The 26215-nt window shown below is 38.4% G+C and overlaps 1 long non-coding RNA gene across 1 annotated transcript in view; it reads right to left on the bottom strand.

Annotated features, from left to right (window-relative positions):
- Positions 1-18885: 18885 nt before the first annotated feature.
- The window catches only part of LOC110676548, a 37982-nt gene continuing 30652 nt past the window's right edge, over positions 18886-26215 (bottom strand). Inside the window, exon 2 of the long non-coding RNA XR_002500501.1 lies at positions 18886-19201. This is a non-coding gene — a long non-coding RNA (uncharacterized LOC110676548). The remainder of the gene's footprint in view (positions 19202-26215) is intronic.

Raw genomic sequence — 26215 nt, 5'->3', positions numbered from 1 at the left:
GCTGAAATGTAAGCAAACGAACTTTAATCAAGATATTCACAAGTTTAAGTGTGGTTGAAGTGTGCATTTGATTCTTGCGTTTAACTGTATATCCAATGGTTAGAATACATGAACTTCCTTCTTCTTATGTCTGGAATTACACCCCTATTGGGACAAAGCCAGCTTCTCAGCTTCTCAGAGTTCTTTGGATACTTACTAACTGAGAATTTTCTTCGCCAATCGTTCATTAATGTGTTTGTATATTGTATGTAAGAAAAATATTCTCGACTAGTGAGATCGAACCAACCATCCTGACAAAAATACGGAATTCATAACAAATTCACGCAGCTTTTCTTTCAATTACATATATCAGTGTTAAATTCCAGGTGTCCAGCCATTTGGACGAATGCCATTTGGCCGAACGTCATTTGGCCGAACAGGTCATTTGATCAAATGCCGTTTGGCCGAATTAAGAACAAAAAAGTAATCTGATTGCTACAACGCTGATGAGTAGGAGCGGCCCAACAGCTGTGGTGGGGTGGGACGCCATGTTTGTTGATGGACTTATTTATTCTGGAGGAAGTTGTGAACTCCAAACATCGCTTCAAGTTTCTAAGCTGATAATTGGTTCGTTATGTTCGTGTTATGTTATTAATTCGATTGCTAGACTTATGTAATAATTTTCTAGGTATGCTACTTGAGGGATCGAAGCAAACCTATCCTACAGAACTAAATATTTCAGTTCCTGTCAAAAGTTGATAACAAACGCGAAAGGGAATATTTGCTCACATTTAGGATGTTCTTCTTTCAACTCTGACTGTCTCTTGAACTGACACTGAAAAGCAAATTATTTGCATATTAATGATGATTTATGATTTAAGAGTAAGCTGTTCTTTGAAAGTCAACTTTGAAATTCAGTACAAATACAATTCACGCTAACATTATGCTGTGTTGATAGGGTGCATAGCTACTTGGGCTACTTGGGATTTACATTGGCAAGGGAGGTTTTTCTTGGCCGAATTTTCTAAAACTTTGCAATAAGAAGCACTTCAATACGATGCATGTGTGGCCAAAAATGAGCTCAGTAGATTTCAAAACAAAAAACAACTGCCAAGAATAGGATACAGATCTCTATTTTAATCTTTTTCACAAATAATATGATACACGACGATTCTTGGTTTACTAATTTGGTAGTGAGAAAATAAGTGATAAATCTTTCAGTCTGTTGAAAACTGTGTTTTTTGATTGGAACTGTGTTTTTTGGTTGATATGCTAGTAGATGATAGGACAAATAGAACGATTTGGTAAGTAATTCAGATAAATTTTCCAATAAAATTTTCAATTTGAAATATAATATTTTTAATATTTAATGGATCAATCACCTTGTGATAGCCTATTTGCTGATGGGCACACGAATGGGAAGGTATTTTTTCTAAACATCGAAACTCTTGGAAGAAAGTCTTAAAAATATACTTTAAATTGCAGTATCCCTACTCTGTGGGGCAAGTTGGACACATAAAAATCAACTTGTTAATCCACCTCATAATACTTACCATTACCATTAATCACATAATCACAATTACTGCAGTTGTGATAATTGTGTCATTGCTGTTATGCTTGTCAAAAAAAAACACACTTTCACGGTAGAATTAAAGTTTGTCTGTTTTTAAAATTGTCTGTTTCATTCACAACAAAACGCGCCACCAATTTTCGAGCAAACTGAAAAAATCAACCCCAGCAAACCAATCAGAGGAGGTGCTTTGCCTTTGTGTTGGCAAGACTGATGAAACGTCAAATGCCAGAAAATAAATCAAAGGAGGTGATTTGCCATTGTGTTGGTAAGACTGGTGAAACGTCAAATTCAAAGCGGTTGCTTGGCTGGCGCAATTTTGGCGACGGTTTCACCGGCGACGATTACAAATCGTCGCGTCCGATAGGGTGCAAAATGTACAATATCTTCCACTATATTCTTTTTAAATTTTGAAATTAGTTTTAGAATACATTGTGAATCAATTAAAAATCAACGTTTTCGACAGTTAAGCTTTAAACCCTCTAAAATTGATCCCAAATTCAAATCGTTATAATTTCTCGGAATATCAATTATTTTTTAATTTTTGTGCTGTTTTGGAAAACAAGAGAGGACAGTCTTGGTGAAGAGGGATTATTGTGAAAAAACGGAAATTAAAACGTGAAAATTGAAAACTTTAGTCGCTTGTATCTCAGAAACTCAGAAAGTTGTACATAAAACTACACTTTCTTCGATAAATAATTGTAACAGGGGTAGAGCTACTTGTTGCACATTGGTTAGTTAGGAATTCCACCACATGATGGAGCTATCACAGAAAACATTATTTTCGGATCCCCAGAATTTCATAGGGCCCCCCCATGGGGCCCAGATAGCCGTAGCGGTAAACGCGCAGCTATTCAGCAAGACCAAGCTGAGGTTCAGCTACGTATCTTTGTGTCGACAGAGCCCGCCTAGGCAGCAGTGTTACAATAAACGGGGATACTTTCGAACTGGTTGATGAATTCGTCTACCTCGAATCCTTGTTAACGGCTGATAACAACGTCAGTCGTGAAATAATGAAAAGCATCAACATTGGAACGCCTACTATGGGCTCCAGAAGAAGCTGCGATCGAGAAAGATGCACCCCCGCACCAAATGTACCACGGCGTGTCTGGTAGAACAATATTATCACAAAAAAACGCTAAATCTTTCACCATTCGAAAATATAGATTTTAAGCTTTCATTTCGTGTTCCCCAAAAAAATCCACCAAGGGATTTCGAACAATTTTTTTGTTTTAAATTTTGGTTTTTTAAAGTATATTTTAATATGTAATCATGGTAAATGGCAGTTTATTTTCTCTCAAACTCGATGGTAAGCTAAATTTCAAATGAAAGTCTGTAGAGCAAAGATATAGAAGGTAATATTTTGTAACGGACAAACCTGTGTGATCTTGTGGATTTAATAAGCCATAGGACACTTATTCGTACAATGGAAGTACACAGTCAGTTCAGTTCGGCTAATTTTTTTTTACCAAGATCAGCGTTCAGCAAATTAATTTTAACTGATATGTAGGCAAAAAAACATGTTTGATTAGAGCAGCACCTTTGGGTGCCGCTGACATCAAACGTCACATTTGCTGAAATGTAAGCAAACGAACTTTAATCAAGATATTCACAAGTTTAAGTGTGGTTGAAGTGTGCATTTGATTCTTGCGTTTAACTGTATATCCAATGGTTAGAATACATGAACTTCCTTCTTCTTATGTCTGGAATTACACCCCTATTGGGACAAAGCCAGCTTCTCAGCTTCTCAGAGTTCTTTGGATACTTACTAACTGAGAATTTTCTTCGCCAATCGTTCATTAATGTGTTTGTATATTGTATGTAAGAAAAATATTCTCGACTAGTGAGATCGAACCAACCATCCTGACAAAAATACGGAATTCATAACAAATTCACGCAGCTTTTCTTTCAATTACATATATCAGTGTTAAATTCCAGGTGTCCAGCCATTTGGACGAATGCCATTTGGCCGAACGTCATTTGGCCGAACAGGTCATTTGATCAAATGCCGTTTGGCCGAATTAAGAACAAAAAAGTAATCTGATTGCTACAACGCTGATGAGTAGGAGCGGCCCAACAGCTGTGGTGGGGTGGGACGCCATGTTTGTTGATGGACTTATTTATTCTGGAGGAAGTTGTGAACTCCAAACATCGCTTCAAGTTTCTAAGCTGATAATTGGTTCGTTATGTTCGTGTTATGTTATTAATTCGATTGCTAGACTTATGTAATAATTTTCTAGGTATGCTACTTGAGGGATCGAAGCAAACCTATCCTACAGAACTAAATATTTCAGTTCCTGTCAAAAGTTGATAACAAACGCGAAAGGGAATATTTGCTCACATTTAGGATGTTCTTCTTTCAACTCTGACTGTCTCTTGAACTGACACTGAAAAGCAAATTATTTGCATATTAATGATGATTTATGATTTAAGAGTAAGCTGTTCTTTGAAAGTCAACTTTGAAATTCAGTACAAATACAATTCACGCTAACATTATGCTGTGTTGATAGGGTGCATAGCTACTTGGGCTACTTGGGATTTACATTGGCAAGGGAGGTTTTTCTTGGCCGAATTTTCTAAAACTTTGCAATAAGAAGCACTTCAATACGATGCATGTGTGGCCAAAAATGAGCTCAGTAGATTTCAAAACAAAAAACAACTGCCAAGAATAGGATACAGATCTCTATTTTAATCTTTTTCACAAATAATATGATACACGACGATTCTTGGTTTACTAATTTGGTAGTGAGAAAATAAGTGATAAATCTTTCAGTCTGTTGAAAACTGTGTTTTTTGATTGGAACTGTGTTTTTTGGTTGATATGCTAGTAGATGATAGGACAAATAGAACGATTTGGTAAGTAATTCAGATAAATTTTCCAATAAAATTTTCAATTTGAAATATAATATTTTTAATATTTAATGGATCAATCACCTTGTGATAGCCTATTTGCTGATGGGCACACGAATGGGAAGGTATTTTTTCTAAACATCGAAACTCTTGGAAGAAAGTCTTAAAAATCTACTTTAAATTGCAGTATCCCTACTCTGTGGGGCAAGTTGGACACATAAAAATCAACTTGTTAATCCACCTCATAATACTTACCATTACCATTAATCACATAATCACAATTACTGCAGTTGTGATAATTGTGTCATTGCTGTTATGCTTGTCAAAAAAAAAACACACTTTCACGGTAGAATTAAAGTTTGTCTGTTTTTAAAATTGTCTGTTTCATTCACAACAAAACGCGCCACCAATTTTCGAGCAAACTGAAAAAATCAACCCCAGCAAACCAATCAGAGGAGGTGCTTTGCCTTTGTGTTGGCAAGACTGATGAAACGTCAAATGCCAGAAAATAAATCAAAGGAGGTGATTTGCCATTGTGTTGGTAAGACTGGTGAAACGTCAAATTCAAAGCGGTTGCTTGGCTGGCGCAATTTTGGCGACGGTTTCACCGGCGACGATTACAAATCGTCGCGTCCGATAGGGTGCAAAATGTACAATATCTTCCACTATATTCTTTTTAAATTTTGAAATTAGTTTTAGAATACATTGTGAATCAATTAAAAATCAACGTTTTCGACAGTTAAGCTTTAAACCCTCTAAAATTGATCCCAAATTCAAATCGTTATAATTTCTCGGAATATCAATTATTTTTTAATTTTTGTGCTGTTTTGGAAAACAAGAGAGGACAGTCTTGGTGAAGAGGGATTATTGTGAAAAAACGGAAATTAAAACGTGAAAATTGAAAACTTTAGTCGCTTGTATCTCAGAAACTCAGAAAGTTGTACATAAAACTACACTTTCTTCGATAAATAATTGTAACAGGGGTAGAGCTACTTGTTGCACATTGGTTAGTTAGGAATTCCACCACATGATGGAGCTATCACAGAAAACATTATTTTCGGATCCCCAGAATTTCATAGGGCCCCCCCATGGGGCCCAGATAGCCGTAGCGGTAAACGCGCAGCTATTCAGCAAGACCAAGCTGAGGTTCATGGGTTCGAATCCCACCGGTCGAGGATCTATTCGGGTTGGAAATTTTCTCGACTTTCCAGGGCATAAAGTATCATCGTACCTACCACAACGATATACGCATGCAAAAATGGTCATTGGCATAGTAAGCTCTCAGTTATAACTGTGAAAGTGCTCATAAGAACACTAAGCAGGCTCTGTCCCAGTTGGGACATAACGCCTGAAAGAAGAAGATCATCAGAGTTCAGTAACATACTCTAGAGCAGCGTGCTGCCTTTGCCTCTTTGCGAAGGAGCGAAAAAATACTAAGCAAGATAGGAAACGAAAATTGAGCGAGGAAGATGCAGCACAAAACACACCAGAGTAAAATTTCATCACAAAAGATTACCATCACAACTCCCCGAGGACTGGCTTGTTCGGGTGGGGACGCAACAGAGAGAGAGAGAGTGAGAGAGAGAGAGAGAGAGAGAGAGAGAGAGAGAGAGAGAGAGAGAGAGAGAGAGAGAGAGAGAGAGAGAGAGAGAGAGAGAGAGAGAGAGAGGAGAGAGAGAGAGAGAGAGAGAGAGAGAGAGAGAGAGAGAGAGAGAGAGAGAGAGAGAGAGAGAGAGAGAGAGAGAGAGAGAGAGAGAGAGAGAGAGAGAGAGAGAGAGAGAGAGAGAGAGAGAGAGAGAGAGAGAGAGAGAGAGAGAGAGAGAGAGAGAGAGAGAGAGAGAGAGAGAGAGAGAGAGAGAGAGAGAGAGAGAGAGAGAGAGAGAGAGAGAGAGAGAGAGAGAGAGAGAGAGAGAGAGAGAGAGAGAGAGAGAGAGAGAGAGAGAGAGAGAGAGAGAGAGAGAGAGAGAGAGAGAGAGAGAGAGAGAGAGAGAGAGAGATCATCTCCACGTATTTGGTACCTTAAATAAGTGTACCGAAGACGTCAGGATTCGACGTAACACTGAGCATCTATCATATTTCAATGGAGCGTGCATACTTTTGTGACGGTCCAACTTTTGATGTAATCAGCGATATAAATAAAAACAGAGAAGCAATCCGATAATCCTTCGCTTAGTTTACTTTGGTTTGAAGATAAGTCGTTCTTTGTGCAGTACATAACTTATATTCTGCTGTTCTAACTATCAGAGAATGTGAATTACACTACCGTAGTTGAAACTTAGCCCCGGCTTACTCTACGTACTTCAATGAACCATTTCTTAAGTTGCTCCTTATTTGGGCAGCATATCATTTGCTGCTCTTTCTTATAATTAAAATTCACTCATTCCCAGAAACTTTCCGATGGGAATTAAGTGAGCCCCCGCCTTCGACTTTTAGTGCTTCTTTCACCTCCCTTTTATCGAATCTAGAGCAAATGCTTTTATAAGGATGTGAGGTGAGATTCATTAACAAAATCTGACTATTACCATTACTGCTATTGTGTGGTTGCCACATTGACTGGTGGTATGCTGAATGGTCAGGTCAAGTAAACGGATATCGGTTTATAAGTACTGCGCAGTAGCCTAGGATTGGATAAAACTTCCATTACTAAAGTTCTCATATTTGAATCTGGATATGTCTATAAAATTTCATAACTACAACCAATTCTATTACCTCAAACAAACTCAAACTTATGATTTCCAATTCCGGGAAGCCAACAGAATACAAATTGGAGAAAACAGTAGAAGACCGATACATATATACTGCCATGAAATATAATATACATAATGCAAAAAAATAAAAAAAAATCGTTAAAGTCTGCTTTATTTTCAAGTTTTTTTTGTAATTTTCCGGGATTCCAAGAATTTCAAGGATATTGGAATTAAAATTATTACTGTCTTAATATTTGATTATTTTAAAAATATCATCTGAGTAATATGGAAAAAAGAGTATTTTATATGGCAATTATTTTCGAACAAATGGAATCGATTATCAACAAAAATAAAAATAACAAAGTTCAAACAGGGCAAATGTTTATTAATTTAGAATTCTCAATTTAACACAAATGATATAAATGTCTTGAACCATGACAAGAAACATTACAGAAATCGGGTGAGATTTGGAAATTTGACTCTTTGTTGGTTTTTGATGTGAAAATTGTTATTTTTGGTCGAATGTGAGGCAAATGTTCGAATCAGCGATACAAAAGTTAAAGCAATATATAATATCGCGAAAAAACATGAAAATTGTCTGAAATCTACAGATTATCTTGAAATTTAGTGAAATATGCCTGATCATGCGAAAAAAAATTTAAATTTTTTGCTTACTTTAGTTGGTGACTGATTGAAGGTATTATTGTCGTAACAGTATTGATATGTTATGTGTCAGTCAGCGATTTTTTACCCCACTGGTAGGGAAAAAGTTCGTTGAGGACAATCAATTTTTAAATTGTTTTATAATTTTAATTTAATAATGGGTTAATATTCTGACACAAGTTTGTTCAGCGAAATTGTTGTCAATATGTTCAAAGTTCACTGTGTGGTATTTATTCTTTTTCAATTACTAGAATATATCTGAAAACGTCGATAATCCCTTTAAGGTACAAGTTTTTCCCAATTAAAACTCAATTTCTCAATCAATTTGGAACATATTAAGAGGTTTGTCCGACTTTTTAAGTAGAAAATGGCTACTGTGCATTGCCTCCGTACTGCCACATAAAACCCGAAAGCACCTGACGCGACAACGGGTGCTTCGTTACTGTCGGGTCTCACGCGTGGTCCTCAATTTTGGCTACTACAGCGCCGGCGACCTCTGAATTGGTGGTTTACTATGGCATTGGCAGCTGATTGAATTCAACTAAATTCAATTTTGTTCTTTCCTTTAGTCGTCCTACCCTTCCGACTGCTGCTTCCCGCGCAAGACCAGGTACTAGTACATAGTAGGGGAGCTGGTGGTAGAATGAACATGGAATGGATTTCATCTCGTTTCTAATGGGATGTGTTCATATTTACCTCATTGTGAAACCTTAATTCCTGTTAGTTGAAAGTTACATCAGATCATTCTTTAAACATGGTTTTCTAAACTTTGGTCCCTCGTTGATGTTTTCAGTGCCATTGACCTCTGTATCAACATATACACTATATTTGATGCTCTTAAAAGTCAGTACGTGACAAAAAATTTCTAAAGATGTTATTTTTCTTTGTTTTTAGCTAGATGTTCATTCTACCACCACTTCCCCTACGGTATGGAATGGCGTTGAAGCACGACGTGAACCTGTTATGCCCCCTCTAGAGGGGTAGTGCACTGGTTCTTCGGGCTTGTGCAGAGTCAGTAATTTTCGGTTGATGAAGTAGGTCTGATTTACCCCTCCTGTCGCTTTTTGGTGCTGGGCTACAGGTGCAAGGCAAGTCAACCTAGAAGGTTCAATGCGATTCTAATGGTCGTTTTCAGTGTCAAGATCAACCGGACAATACGGTGCAATTTAGTAACAAAACAAAAAAGTCGAGAGCTCGTTTTTTTTTTCTCCGCCGATTACCAATTTCGCACATTTTAAAGACATCAGTTTGGACACTTGAGACTATGCGGGACGCACTCATGCTGCTCATCATGGTAGTGGCTGTAATGATGCAGGATGTTCACAGATTAATCGCCTGACATTTAGCACTTTGTTTCATGGCTTTTTTAATCGCAAATTACGGGATTCCAATAGCTACGACGATTGTTGACCAAGGCGAATAGTTAGGGCTATTCCATTGGCTATGGATATTGGATTTAACAAAACTTCACTATTTTTAAATAAAAGTAGTATAGAAGATATATAATGTTTCACATAATACAGTATTCAACAAACCAATAACAAGATTATAAAAGAATATGTTTCCATAATATGATTTTTTAATATACATGTAGCGTTAGTAGTTTAAATGACAACAATTATAACAACAGTGGCACTAAATGAATCGTAAATATAACATATTCTATTAGAAATATTAAAATAATTATAACTTCGGATGTGATTGAGACAAAACTTACAACAGCAATGTCAAAATTTTAACAAATGATGTTATCAATATGTTACAAAAAAAACAAGTTAAGCACAAAGCTACCTATCAGCCATTATATCAAATTCTTCTGTTTTGAATCAACAGCATATAAATGTGCTATTATTTTATTTATGTTTATTCTGGGTATTCCAACGTCACAAAATGTTAAACACAACTACCGTTTTGATTCATTTTACGGACTGCTTAGAATTCCGGACACACACAACAACATTTCACACGAATGTTTCAACGTATGACTTAAAATGAACTTTAATAAATCATAACTTGGCCAATTATTCATCGATTTTGGATCTTTTGGTCTCAAACAAACCGCATACTTCTACTAAAATGAGGTTCTTGGCATATCCGGACACCCCGGAATCGGTTCTGACAAGGCGTCGGTGGAACGCATTTGTAATCCTACTCACTCATATCGTGCCACGGCTCAAAATTCACGATTTTTTATCTGGAACATCATAGCCATAATGCCAAAAATATAATATGAGGTTCTGGTCACATCCGGATACCCCGGAATCGGTTCCGGCAGGGCCTCAGTTAGACACTTTTGCAATCCTATTCACTCATATCGTACGACGGCACAAAATTCATGATTTTTTATCCGGAACATTATAGCTACAATATGAGGTTCTGGTCACATCCGGATATCCCGAATTGTTTATCCAACAGCATCACTTCATAAACAAACAAAAAAAGTTTCTGTCCAGATACTTGAGATGGATACGCTTGAAATCTTAGCGAGATACTGAGGCTGGTTCGAAGAGTGACCATAAGGAAACAGAACCTGGACTAGAAGACAGAGCTTGGACGCGGAAGCAGAACCTCTTCGTGGAGAAATAGCCTGGAAGCTGAGCTGTAGTCTGGAGGAAGAGGTAGCATGGATGAGGATCTAAGTGGTTATGGTGCGCACGCGCTCTGAAAACGTTTTTGCTCATGGTCATGGGTTCGAATTCCGTCGGTAGCAGTACAATGATCAACAATTACAGCAGTTCACGAAATCTGTTTCTCGCAGATAAAGGCGGCAACGAATTGTCGGGTAGCTTCAAAAATGCCTATTTTCGTCTTATTTCCGCGATAATTTCATTCACTGGTAAACACAGAGTTGAGTACGACAAATCTCAGCAATCACAGAAAAAGAAGACCGTCTTCGCGAGTTTCGTCTCAGCATAAAACCAGTGCAACTACAGTCGCCTTTCCACATCTCGATATCGAAGGGACCATCGAGATAGGGAGAGATCGAGACATAGAACAAATGTTTATAGAATACTAGATTGAAAATCACTCCGTTACCAGGAAAATCAAAAACAAACAAACAGACGTCATTTTGTCTTCGCTAATTGTTTTGAGTCCCTGAAATCCAGTCTAGTTACCTTTGATAAAAGTAAAATTCAATAAAAAAGTGCGTAAAAAATAGTGTAGACAACTACTAAGGTACTTTAACACGAAGCGTTATTTTTTCGTCAGCATCGTGTTAAATTTTTCAATAAGAAGGATTTCGATTCTTCGCATATTGTGGACATATATGAGTTCAGTAGCTTTTTAAAATCTCCTCTGTCAATTTGAATCAAAAGTTCCAAGGATAAGATCTTTAATCGTCTGAAAAAAATAGCTTATGAGCATCTTGGAATAGATTTTTTTAAATACGGCAGTGAAACTAAACAAACTAAATTTAAACCTAATTGATCCCAATCATATAGATGTAAGCTATCTAAAATTATTTGCTGAAAACACTAACCTTCTAACATTTTATTTTCTCGAAATAGGAAAGTTCTCTGAAAATACCATTCATCTGGGGATTAGCGATATTTGGATCAGTTTTATCACTATTCTGACAGATATTGGGGCTCTGAACTGTTTGGTACAAACACCAGATTTTTAGCTATTTGGGATCTTAACCCACTAATACCCAACCCCACCTTTAGACGGGGTAAACTTTGGAATTTTGTGTATTTTTTCGTAGCTCGGAAATCAAAATGATTTTATTTTTGGCTTAAACCTTGGCTCATAACACGCATATAGGAAAAGTTTTTTATGACTTTTGAAACTTTTTTGCATTTTTGAAAATTGTTGGAAAAATTGTATTCTTATATAACCTACCAATGCCTAAGGTTCATTTAATGAGTAATATAAAAAATCGTACCTTTTATATTTTTCTACGATCAACCTTTCACAAAATAAGAGCTTGGTGGTATTAAAAAAATTTCAAACTTGATTTTCCGTTAATTGCACGGAAAATAAAGATATTTTTTTAAATATTAAAAATTTAAGATTTTTAAAAGTATCGTAAAAATCTGAATTTTTATTATTGCCAAAAATCAGTAACTAGAAGAGGCTTCAAGAAAAAATAAAAAAGGTAGGGATGTTCAAAAATAAGAATTATAAAAATCAAAAACCAAAATTCATAGATTTGCGAATAAAGATAAATCATTGCCCAAAACGTGTTAAGAACGATTTTAGATAACTAAAAATGATATTTAGATCGAAAACAAAAAACACTAATACACCGACATTTCAGATCATCAAGACTCGACATATAAGCAATTAAAGATTTTGTAGAGCGCTATGAATTTTCAGTGATCTGATTAAAAACTTTGACGAAGGCATAAACCTTCTAAATCTAAATTATCAGAATGTCAAGATATTCAAATTGTACTAACCGTCACCCAGCGGATTAGATTTGTAACTGCCAGATAGCCCTGGATCTTCAGAGCCATTTTGTCGATGACACCAACCTTCTAACTTATGCGGATTTCGAGATATTGAATATTGAAGGAATGTTGTTACTAACGCCACCTAGTGGCTAAATTCTTAATCAAGTTTGTCACTCTCAGATCGCCCTTAATCTGTTCAACAAATTTGTCGACCAACCTTGTTGCTTATCAGAATCTCGAGGTATTGAAAATAGGGTAACGACTGTTTCGTTCTTAATCGCTAATAGTTGGCGCCAGCGGCAAAAAGTACAGACAACAACCTTTCGAACTGACCGCCGAGCGGCGACACTGATGTTTGTATTCCACTCACTGATTGCGCTACGCTGGATTCTCAAATTTCTCAAACTGTTAACACAAGCGCATGGAAGAATGGTGGTCGACAATTGTCAAAACGTATGAAAAATAATGAAAAACGTAAATTACTTGTAATTAGGAAACTGTTTCAAAAAAGTAGAGATTAGAAATCAAGCGTAATGTGAATTCAAAACTTTGTGTGTTTAGTTCATCTACCCTGGTGCTTTCTTTGCTTCAGGATTTCATTTTTACTACCACTGAAAATGAGCCATCTATTGCCTTTTCAGTTTTGAATATCGCCCTATTGAAAATTTTTACGAGCGACACCTAGCGGATGAATTTCTAATTATATTTGTTACTGCCAAATAGCCCTTGAACAGCAGAACAATTTTGTCGAAGATACCAGCCTTCCAACTTATTGAGATCTGTAGATATTGAATGTTGAAGGAACTTTGCTACTAACGCCACCTAACGGATGAATTCTCAATCAGATTTGTCACTATCAGATTGCCTTTGATATGTTGAACAACTTTGCCGAAGACACCAACCTTCTGGATTATCAGAATTTAGAGATATTGAAAATTTTTACTCGCGCCACATCTTCTTCTTCTTTCTGGCGTTACGTCCCAACCGGGACAAAGCCTGCTTCTCAGCTTAGTGTTCTTATGAGCACTTCCACAGTCATTAACTGAGAGCTTACTATGCCAATGACCATTTTTGCATGCGTATATCGTGTGGCAGGTACGAAGATACTCTATGCCCTGGGAAGTCGAGAAAATTTCCAACCCGAAAAGATCCTCGACCGGTGGGATTCGAACCCACGACCCTCAGCTTGGTCATGCTGAATAGCTGCGCGTTTACCGCTACGGCTATCTGGGCCCCACATAGCGGATATATTTTCCAATTCCTAATCTAATTTACCACTGCCATATAGCCCGTTATCCGCTACACAACTTTTGAACAATATTTTGAACATCTGTAACTTTAAACACATGGATTTTTATAACAAATTGATCAATTTTCGTCTAATCTTATATCAGCTAACTAGTTAAATACTTTTTGGTAGCAGGAACATGGATAGCTTTCAGTATGTCATTTACATTACGATTTTTTCGGGGAAATGGTACATTCGGGAAAATAATTTTCGGGGAAATAGTTCATTCGGGAAAACGTCATTCAAGGAAAATGCATTCGGGGAAATGGTTTTCGGGGAAATGTCATACAATCAATACGACCAATTGGCACTTGAACCGTAATCTCATTATCTTTGATGAACACTTGCATAGTTTTGGCGAAAGAAATATTAATTATACAAGTCATCGCGCAAAAATTTAGGTTCACTTCTAAATATGGTGTATCGTGCAAACGACACAGACACCGTCCCAGCCATTTAGCTGCTCTAGACAGCGGTCAAGCATGCTCAGCGGACAAGCAGTCTGGAAACTTTCCTGACGAAAAGTTTCAATGACTGAATCAGGAATCAAACCCTCACCACATGGAACGATACGCTTTACTGAAAAAAAGATAATGGTCCCGCGGCCATGAAGACAAGTGGACAGAACAAAGTAATAAAATGGTTGTGATTGAATTCACTTACATGCTTCCAATTCTTCATACATAGTCAAAAATTACGAGGACCAATATTAATTTACTTTTTTGCTATGTTGTTATTTTTCGGCATATCTTAAGTGGAAAATTTCGCAAAGAATAATAATTTTTTACCTAGGAATTTATCAAACAGAATCTATAAATAAAAATGCAATATGAACAAAAAACAAATATGTTAATGAAGTCACAAATCAACCCCAATCGAAAAGCGTTGACTTCAGAAGCAGCCCAAAAGTCGTAACAAATAAGCATGATCATAAGTTTATTGCCGTTTCCGTTTTCAATCCAACGAATCTCGTCTTATGGTGACTTAATTTCGATGCAAAGTGTTAGATTGCGAGATGAGATGGTCCACTAAATTGGCTACTTCCGTCCCAGCCTAAATGTTATCTGTGCAGAAATGGGTCATTTTTCAAATTTCGATAGTTCTCACAGCTTCCGACCGGCGGAAGCTGGACGGATGTGGGACAAGGACGTGGGCTGTACCCTTTTACCGTCTCGTCTGAAGCAAAATTGTGAACCTTCAAGACTATTTTCTGCGCGACGACGAGGCCTTAGTGATCGTGCCAATAACCGCTTTCGGATGTCATAAAAAATTGGGGAGAATAAACAACCTGTGAGGAAGTAAACAAAATACGCACTAGCAATCAAGCTAATACCACAAGCCTTGTATGAGATATGCCCTTTCTGTAGGGCAAGAGCTTTCAAGAAACTGGATGATGGAAAGACGAAACATAACAAAAATTGAAATCTTGTTTTGACGGCTCGTCTAGCGGTTCACAGTGCTTTACTTTGTCAATTTCATGCGCTTTTTCAAAAGCGCCTGAACCTTATAATTTCTGGGTATATTGAAGTTCATCCTTTAATGCTAAACGTTTTATGATTATGCCTCATCAAATAATTCTCATTATGCCAAACGTCCCTATGCGAAATGTCATTACGCTGAATGTACCACCTTTCTAATATCAACAGTTAAGTTGTTATTTTAAAAAGGCACGAAAACGACAAAATAAAACACTGGCAGTCGCGACTAGTGGTCAACAGGATATTGGATACCAATTTGAACGATAATATACACCACATCAGCATAATCGCGAAAGAAATGTTTTTATGAACATAGTACAGAAACAGCAAAACGGAAAGAAACGAAAAAAAACTACTGACGGTTGTAACCTTGACCGACACGTTTATAGCAAACCCGAAATGAAGGAGAATATACGGCTCTGAGCTGATTTGTGACTGAGCTTGATGGGGATCTGTACCGACTGAGAGTGAGAGCCCCCTCAATATGTCCAATCCGCCAGTAGAGCAATCCAAAAAAATACTCGAAGGCGAAAGAAAATGACAGCAAATAACCACCCCGCCGCGCCGTAAGTGGATAAACGAGTTGTGAGGAACTGGTAGTAAACTAGCTCTGCGCCAATCATTTCGTATGTATTGGCTGTAATTCCCACGATAATTGTGTGCAGAATCCCTTCGGGCGCTTTGTGGATATAAATAAATTATATCATACAGGAGCCTTTTGAAGGGGTATTTAAAAAGCGTGAAGCGTGACATTGACTGTTTAGAAACATGATTCTTTTTAATTACATATGTGATGAAATCACTTACACAATAGCAGAAAATTGGATCTGGGAGGACGGTTTCCTGAAAATGGACACATCTACTCTACAAACAAGATATTAAGGGTATTGAGGATATTAATGAGAAAATTGTAGGTGGTACAGTCCTAATCCACATAATAAAACCAAAGGCAGATACTCTGGACTACAATAACCGTGTATCTAGTCAAACCTAAACAAGGATGCTTGAGTGCAGAATAGTGGCCTCTAAAATGATCACCTTGTTTTCTATTCGAATTTCTTAGATCATAGATCATACTATCCAGAATTTCTACAAAGCTAAAACTGTTAATCGATGCGTTTAGCCGTGTGGTAAGAGTCCGCGGCTTCAAAGCAAAGCCATGCTGAAGGTGTCTAGGTTCGATTCTCAGTCGGTCCAGGATCTTTTCCTAATGGAAATTTCCTTGACTTCCCTAGGCATCGTACCTGCCACACGGTATACGAATAACTTTGGCAAAAAAAGCTCTCTCAGGTGATAACTATAGTAGTGGTCATTGAACATCAATCTGAGAAGCAGGCTTTGTCCCACTGAAGACGTTATGCCAAGAAGAAGAAGAAGAATTTGTGAAAAGGGCCTTTTAACGATTACGTAACTAGCTTATTTTCCGCAAGTTGCAAATTCTTCCGGTGGCTCTCTACGGACACGAAGCGTGGACGTTGAAAGAGGTAGACCCGAAAGCCTTTAGTGTTTTTGAGCGTTAAGGGGTGCGGATAATACTCGGTGGTGGCTCAATCCTATTATCCCGAATGAGCCATTACTCCGAATAGTATGAGATACAGTGCAGTATCTTGTTTTACGGGCAAAAATGCGTCTCTAATGAAAACTGGTAATTAATGGCGCGTAAAATTCGTCGGTAAAATGTTCATCATATATTGTACCTTCTTTTATATGTCAGCTATTCTTTCAAAATATCTTGTTGGCGATTATTTTCTTCTCATTCTTTCTGAGACAGTGCCTGTTTATCAGCTCAGTGGGCACTTTCGCAGTTCAAGGATTCTTTCACAAATTTCCTAACGCCAGAAATTGCCATTTTTGACACCTACCCACCCACCCCATCGTAACATTTTGTGTATGGAAATACTACATATTCTGTATCGGCTGTAACACTTTGTGGACCACAAATTGTTTGCCTTCTTCAGCGTTACGAAATTTGTGAATGGGCTTTTCATAAAATAAGCCTCTTATGAACTGAGAGCTTTCCTTGTCAATTTATCATACTTGTCATACCTCTATGCCCAGGGAAGTGAAAGAAATGTTCAATGCATAAGATCCGCCACCTGAGGAATTTGAACCCATAATTCTCAATATGGTTTTGCTGAACAGCTACGTGATCACCGGTATTTGGATTTCTTGGTGGTGTTCATATTTCAATTATGTTTTTAATCAAATATTTTCCTTACTTATGGTTGTGCCAAAGCATTACATTGTTACAGTGATCATTCAAGTCATAGCTGCAAACATTTCACCAGAAGTTTGCCCTTCTTTCACAAATAGGCTGTTCTTTCAAGTTTTCGTTGGAATAGCTAGTCATTTTTTTTTCTTCATTATTGAGATTTTCAGCCCTAGGCTGGTTCATCTCATAGCTAGTCATTAATATTTCCATATAGAACAGCTTTTTAAAGGAATATGCCCTGAAGGCATTCACTAAAGTGAATCCTGCTATAATTTTAATCAGAAATTTTTCCTTTCTTGTATTAAAACAAATCTCAATTAGTTGAACACATTTGTCCAAGACACCATTTTTGTATCTCATCGCTGAACTGAGAAATAAACGAAGCAAATATGTATACCGTAAAACAGGGTATCTTTGATAATGCGGGTAACTTTGATAGTGCGCTACCCACCACATTATAAACGAAATATCATAATTTCTGGTAATCGGTTAAGCAAAATAAATGCAAAAGTAAAGAATATTAGTATGACACTTCATGTAATAACTGTTTTCATTTGAAACGAGAACATTTGAGGCTTTGTATACGAATATTCAAAATTGACACGATTTTAGCATTTTCGAAACGCTTACAAACAATCTGTTCTACTATTACAATTTGGTGTAGTTTTGAATTATTGATAGCCTAGTTATCATAGAACTTGAATACAGTCTCAAATCTCTTAGCGAACCCCTTTTTGACAAACTGGGACTATTTTTGTAATCTAAGTCTGAAATTTCCATATAACGTTAAACGCCAAGAAGTATGCAATGCCCTACAAATGTTCCGTAGTTCATTCTATTTTATTCGATTTATACTCCATTATCAAAGTTACCCCACAACAGAAACCCGACTTTCGATTATATGAAAAATTATAAATCGTTTCAAAATAAATCTTTTGGCAATCTATCAACTGCAATCGATAGCTAGGATGCCAGTACTTGTTTCAAAAATATAAATTATAATTCTTTGAAACAGCATGCATAAATATTCAAGTTTTCTTCGAAAAAACTATCAAAGTTACCCCGTTTCACGGTACGCCGAAAAGTTGCTTCATATGTTGTTCCTACATGCGACACTTGTTAGAATCTGTGCGCGCCATCTGGTGAGTCAATTCTGAATTTAAAAAATCGAAAAACTACGTTTAATCAATAAAATATTGGATTCATCAGCGACGAATATGAATTATTTTTGTTGATATCTATATCATTGTTCGACTTGTTTCAAATGCCTTTGGCTTATATGAAAGTAAATTATGGACGCCCCTATAGTTGTGTTCTAAGTAAGTATTAGTGACCCCAATCTTTCGCACGATAGCTTGAATGATTGTTTTATTGATTTTACAAAATCGAATTAATCTCGCCCAACTTTTACATGTGCTCTACAAAAAGTATGGAATCTGGGTTCTTCTTCTACTTCTTTATCTTTTTCTTCTATTACTTCTTCTTCTTTTTACTTTTTTTTTGCTTCTTCCTACGAGCACTTTCCAGTGGTCATATTTACTAAAATGAATAACAATATTGTATTAACTCAATAATTTCACAGTTTGAATTCATCTGCTCTGGTATGCGGTATCGGAGGATTCTTCTCTACACTTGTTTTACGATCCATGAAACTTGGCGTTACTTATTAAAGTTTTATTAATTATCTGTATAATGACATTCCCGCGACTTTTCCATTCGAATGCACTCACCTGCGCTTTCAGTCATTTTTCCTGCTTTTCGTCTCTCCTGCTGAATCCGATGGGACCTTGTAAAACAGCACACTTGGCACGAAGCCTACGATCTCCAGCCCCAATCAAGCGTGAAAAGTATTTTTTTCCGCTGTTGCACTTTTTTTTCTTTCTCAAGCACCTAAGCCACTCACAGCACTGAATAACTCCACGATTTATCCACGTTTTGCTCCCTTGGATTGGTTTGTCACGTCGTCTCGGCTCTAGGTGATGCGTTTCTTTTCACTTTTCCTCGCGGGCGTTCCTAAAGCGGACTCTTTGCGGTGTTCGTTAACGGGGACACTGGCTCTAAGATTGCGCCGATTTTTCTGTACAAGAGGGAAAGAGAAAAAAGCGAGAAGCAAAAATGTAAACAATCATCCAGTGGAAGCTTATTCACTAGCAAAAGGTAGGTAAATTGAAATAATAGTACAGAAGCCAGTAATCGAGATAAACAGCCAGTACACGAGCCTCCGGCTTCAACCAACAAGAGCTACGTAGCGAATCTACATTTAGTTATGACTATTTGAACAGCTTATTTTCTTGCGCGATACCCGCTTTTCTACACTTGGAATTAAAACGAACCGTGTGTGTGAACGTGATAAGTCTAATTATTACTTGTACCGGATGGATTACTTCGCTTCCTATGCAGCTTAGCTTACAACCAACCGGCGCAGATGGTCGAACGAGAAAGATTGCCGAATGGATTTCTCAAAGTGGAAGATACCGCCATCCGCCTACCTGAGTCATATAGGGGAGACTGGGTGGACTTGATCCAACTCTATTTTTCTCGAAATTTAAATTAGTTTTATTCTTAGTAAGTTTATACAATACTTCCTCTATGAAGACAATTCCAGAGCTGGAAATTCATCAGATGGTAAAAAATACTGGGCAGTCTTTTTATCTCAAGCACCAAAATACTACTAATTTCTCAATTTAGGGTTGATGATTTCATAGCCGTTTTCAAAAATATCATAGCACATCTTGTTTTCGAGATTTTGTTAGTTGAAAAATGCACCACCAAGTCTCCACAGTTTCCCCTACAGATGAGCTGAGCCGTAGAAATGGCTCGTGCGATTTTATGAAGTAACCAAATCAAGATGAGTGCAACAATTATAGCACCAAAACGCAACTCTCTAGCAGAGATAGATGATTGTTTGAGTTTTACGACAGTGACACCCGTAATTACTGTATGGTGGGCGTGCTGATAAGATTAGTCTTGATTGCTAGGAACGAATGCTATTTAAAGTGCTCGACTGAAGGAGTTCAGTAGGAACCGTTTAATAACTACTTACTAGTTGTTTAGGAGAAATGGTTACAAGCTGTCCTAATCCGATGGGCTGTATCACATTGGCTCTGATAAAGTGGGTTTTATCATATGCGTAAGAACAGGGAAATGGTGCAAACTCATCCTTCTCACCCAAGATTTTTCTATGATTTTGAATATGAAAATGTAAACTTATTCGATTCACATGACTCTAGCAAATTGGATTCTATAAGCATCCCCAGAAGGTTGGTAAATGGCTGGGCATGGCATACCATTGGTACCTCACGTACCCGCAGGAATAAAATAGACCCCTTTATGTGGTCCTTAGCATCTTGCCCAGCAACTCCTATCTCATCGTGGTACTGGCCAGGGTACGAATAACCTTAGGGAAGATCGGGTAGCCAACCCCGGTGGGAACTTTGGTCGTATGCTGACAGGGAAGGGGGGAGGGGGTTTGCTTTTGCCTTTGTTGCTGCAATCCTGGAGCGTCTGTACTCTATGTTAGGAGCGGCTCAAAACAATAGTCCTCCGGAAATCTAGGGGGTTAGTGTCAGGCCCTGCAAGCCAGCCGTAAAAAAACTCAAGCAACGAATAATCAGCGAGGGAATGCGAACCGGGACAATCGGCGAAGACCACAGCGACGTAAACGGACTAGCGATTGGAAGCTCGGTACGGAGAACTGTAAATCTTTCCTCTTTATCGGGAGCACACGCATAAGTATTCACCGATTTGTTGAGACCGCGGATTCGGTATCGAAGCGTTGCAGGAAGTTAGATGGAAGGGATCAATGGTGCGAACGTTTAGAGTGATCCATAACATCTACCAGAGCTGCAGCAACACACACGAGCTGGGAACAGCTTTTATAGCGATGGGTGATAAGCAGAGGCGCGTGATCGGGTGGTGGCCGATCAATGAGAGAATGGCCGGTTTTTCAACTTTAGCATAATAAACGTGCACAGCCCCTCACTCCGGAAGCACTGATGATGACAAAGACGCTTTTTATGCGCAGCTCGAACGCGAGTACGACAGCTGCCCAAGCCATGACGTCAAAATCGTCATAGGAAATCTAAACGCTCAGGTTGGCCAGGAGGAGGAGGATTTTAAACCGACTATTGGAAAGTTCAGCGCCCACCGACTAACGAACGAAGACGGCTTACGACTAATTGATTTCGCCGCCTCCAAGAACATGGCATTTAGCCTTTCCAGCACAGCCTTCCATACCAATACACCTGAAGATTACCACAGCAGACAAAATCCCAAATCAACCACTTCTGATTGATGGACGGCACTTCTCCGACATTATCGACGTCAGGACATATCGTGGCGCTAACATCGACTCTGACCACTATCTAGTGATGGTTAAACTGCGCCCAAAATTCTCCGTCGTTAACAACGTACGGTACCGACGGCCGCCCCGCTATGACCTAGAGCGGCTCAAGCAACCGGATGTCGCAGCGGCATACGCGCAGCACCTCGAGGCTGCATTTCCGGAAGAGGGCGAGCTGGATGAAGCCCCTCTTGAAAGCAGCCATCAACAATGCAACTGAGAGCAACGTCGGGTACGTGAGACGGAGTCGACGGAACGATTGGTTCGACGAGGAATGTAGGCAGATTCCGGAGGAGAAGAACGCAGCGCGGGCGGTCATGCTGCAGCAAGGGACCCAGCAGAACGTGGAGCGTTATAGACGGAAACGGCAACAGCAAACCCGTCTCTTTCGGGAGAAAAAACGCCGCCTGGAGGAGGCGGAGTGCGAGAAGATGGAACAGCTGTGCCGGTCTCAAGAAACATGCAAGTTCTCTCAGAAGCTCGATGCATTCCGCAACGGCTTCGTGCCGTGAGCTGAGATGTGCAGGGATAAGGATGGGAGCATTTTGACGGACGAGCTTGAGGGGATCGAAAGGTGGAAGCAGCACTTCGACGAACATCTGAACGGCACTGAGAGCACAGGCAATTAAGGTCAAGACAACGGAAGAAATGCCTTCGTCGGTACTACTGAGGATGGAAAAAACCAGCCCTCACTTTGAGGGAGGTTACGGATGCCATTCACCAGCTCAAGAACAATAAAGCTGCTGGTTAGGATGGTATCGGAGCTGAACTTATAAGGATAGGCCCGGAGAGGCTGGCCATTTGTCTGCACCGGCTGATAGGCACAATCTGGGAAACAGAACAGCTACCAGAGGAGTGGAAGGAAGGGTTAATATGTCCCATCTACAAGGTAGGCGATAAGCTAGATTGTGACAACTTTCGAGCGATCACTATAATAAATGCGGCCTACAAAGTATTATCCCAGATGATCTTCCATCGTGTGTCCCCTATAGTACGCGAGTTCGTGGGAAGTTATCAATCCGGCTTCGTGGACGGCCGATCGACAACGGATCAGATCTTTACTATACGGCAAATCCTCCAAAAATGTCGTGAATACCAGGTCCCAACGCATCACCTTTTCATCGATTTCAAGGCGGCATACGATTGTATCAACCGCGTAGAGCTATAGAAAATCATGGACGAGAACAGGGAAGCTCACGAGACTGATAAAAACGACGATGGAAGGTGTGCAAAATTGTTTGAAGATTTCAGGTGAACATTCCAGTTCGTTTGGATCCCGCCGGGGACTACGACAAGGTGATGGACTTTCGTGCCTGTTGTTCAATATTGCGCTAGAAGGTGTCAACAGTCAACAGCCGAGGTACGATTTTTACGAGATCCAGTCAATTTGTTAGCTTCGCGGATGATATGGATATTGTCGGCCGAACATTTGAAAAGGTGGCAGACCTGTACACCGGCCTGAAACGCGAGGCAGCAAAAGTTGGACTGGTGGTGAATGCGACCAAGACAAAGTATATGCTAGCTGGTGGGGCCGAGCGCGACAGGGCTCACCTAGGAAGCAGTGATACGATAGACGGGGATACGTTCGAGGTGGTCGACGAGTTCGTCTACCTTGCATCCTTGCTGACGGTTGACAATAATGTTAGCCGTGAAATACGGAGGCGCATCGCCAGTGGAAGTCGGGCCTACTATAGCCTCCACAAGAAGCTGCGGTCAAAAAAGATTCACACCCGCACCAAATGTACCATGTACAAAACGCTCATAAGGCCGGTAGTCCTCTATGGGCATGAAACGTGGACGATGCTCGAGGAGGACATGCAAGCACTTGGAGTCTTCGAACGTCGGGTGCTTAGGACGATCTTTAGAGGAGTGCAGGAAAACGGTGTGTGGCGGCGAAGGATGAACCATGAGCTCGTCCAACTCTACGGCGAACCCAGTACCCAGAAGGTAGCCAAAGCTGGAAGGATACTATGGATAGGGCATGCTGCAAGAATACCGGACAGCAAACCTGCAAATATGGTGTTCGCTTCGGATCCGGTCGGTACAAGAAGGCGTGGAGCGCAGCGAGCTAGGTGGGCGGATCAAGTGCGTATCGATTTGGCGAGCGTGAAGCAGAACCGAGGATGGAGAGATGCAGCAACGAACCGAGTATTGTGGCGTGAAATTGTTGATTCAGTGTTATTTGTTTAGATGTTAACTAAATAAATGAAAGCATCCCCAGAAAACCAATTTCCCGAAAACCATTCTAATGAATTGACGAATAATTTTGGTGCTATCCCTTGGTGGAATTCCTATAATTTGTATGATTCTATAGAATACAGAATTTTATGAATGGAAATCAATGATGGAATCTCATAAAAAATGCATAATCCATGAAGCAATACTTTGAGGGATGTAAGGGCATCATCCGAAACTAAGTATCTATATTGATAATAAATCTTCGAGCTGTTTAGTAGAATACCTATAAGTAGATGAAAAAACCGAATTTAGTACTATCCCAGACAACCAAAATGTACGTATAACGAAATCACCTGGAGGCTTTATATGGGCAAACTTTCAATTATAAGATGTCGCGAAAAGGCCTTCTACGTACAAAAGTGGAGGCGATATGCGTGCATATATTATGTGATGAATAGTAACATACAATGCGAGTGTATAAATATTCTACCGAACCAACCTGTGATCTTATGCGACTTAACTTATGATAACAAATGTTGATTTGACAGCTGCTACGGATTGATGCGACTTACTTTGTACGAGTGTACGAGACGAAACAAAATGTATAAATAAACTCAGAAAAGAAGTGTTTTATGCGAGGAAACTCATCAAACTGACGAGTTTATCCACGGTGTTTTGCGGGTTTGATGTAATTAGTATGAATAAACGAGTTGTAACGTGAACTTTCATGCGATTTCTGGTTGTCTGGGATACCATTTAATTCCACTAGAGTTTGTATCCTTTGACAGATACGCGTATTTTGACTTCAACTGTAAGGCCGTCTTCAGTGTCGTGTACTAGACTCGACTGACGGCCTTACAGTTGAGGTCGAAATACACGTATCTGTCAAAGGATACAAACTCTAGTGGAATTAAAAGGTATAGTACTAAATTCGGTTTTTCATCTACTAAATATCTAGCTGTTTTTTTTTTTAGTTTTCAAAGAATGAGGAGTTCCAGGAATAAGATGTTTAATAATCACCACAACACGTGCACAATGTTTCGTGGGAATCTCAAGAAAAAACATTGAAAGGTCATGAAGAAGTTTTTAAAGAAATAATCAATGATGAAATGATATCACAACTTTTAGAGAAATATCTCCAACTTCTGGAGGATGCGTTAGAGAATATTCTTTTACTGGATAATATTTTTACATAAATAATTTTATATATTGAAAATTAAAATCAATCAATACGGCTGATCGTGTACAGTGATTTGAGACAAATCGATACAACCGTACAATCATTAAAAATACATGTTTGCATTAATTTAAAAAAAAACGTGATTATTGCGACCGACATTGCTTCCTGAAACACTAATTTGCTGGGCCAACAATAATTTGCTGTTAGCAAAAAGGAATACGATAAATCGATCAATATAGTACATCCATGTCTTCAATGACTTGGTCGTACCAGGGGATTTTTTTATTATCGTACAAATTGAGCCGAAGGGTCTCAGATTTTCATGAAACTTTTTCCACAGGCAGGGCTCATGGATATATGAATAAAAAAAATTGAGAAAAATTCAGGGTCGCCTATTTTCCGGAAAACTCAGGTGGAAATTTTTTGTTTTCCCTTGACACTACTTACTTTGAAAAATCATAACTCAAGAACGAAGTATCGTAGGAACAAAGTTTTTATATGAAAATTTAAGCAAATTTTCTCAAAAATCCAAAAAAAATATGAACTGGAAAAAGTTTTCCACAAAATTTTCCACCGTTGGGAAAATTCGTAAAGAAAAGCCGGAAAAACTATGCCCGAACTCGTGGAAAATTTTCAAAAAAATATTTTCGAGAAGGTAATTTTATAAGCTTTAATAACTGAAATTTTTGGAATGCACTTTTTTTTCGTTTTTCAGTTATGGCCAATTTTGTGAAAAATGTCCAGATGTGCCATATACGACTTTTCTTTGAAAAATCATAACTCAAGAACGAAACATTGTAGAAACAAAGTTTTTATATGAAAATTTTAGCAAATTTTCTCAAAAATCAAAAAAAAATATGAACTGGAAAAAGTTTTCCACAAAATTTTCCACCGTTGGGAAAATTCGTAAAGAAAAGCCGGAAAAACTATGCCCGAACTCGTGGAAAATTTTCAAAAAAATATTTTCGAGAAGGTAATTTTATAAGCTTATGGCCAATTTTTTGAAAAATGTCCAGATGTGCCATATAAGACTTTTCTTTGAAAAATCATAACTCAAGAACGAATCATTGTAGAAACAAAGTTTTTATATGAAAATTTAAGAAAATTTTCTCAGAAATCCAAAAAAAATATGAACTGGAAAAACTTTTCCACAAAATTTTCCACCGTTAGGTAAATTCATAAAGAAAAGCTGGAAAATCTATGCCCGAACTCGCGGAAAATTTTTATTAAAATATTTTTAAGAAGGAAACTTTATAAACTTCAATTCTAGTAACTTTTAGGATGTACTTTTGTTTTGTTCCTGAGTTATGGTCAATTTTGTAAAAAATGCAAAGATTTGCCATACATGCCTTTTCGTTTAAAAATCATGACTGCACTTCACGCAATTTTTC

Source organism: Aedes aegypti, chromosome 2, assembly GCF_002204515.2.
Source record: "Aedes aegypti strain LVP_AGWG chromosome 2, AaegL5.0 Primary Assembly, whole genome shotgun sequence".
NCBI lineage: Eukaryota > Metazoa > Arthropoda > Insecta > Diptera > Culicidae > Aedes > Aedes aegypti.
Note: the sequence above shows the minus strand (reverse complement) of the source record. Positions and strands in the feature narration are given on the sequence as shown.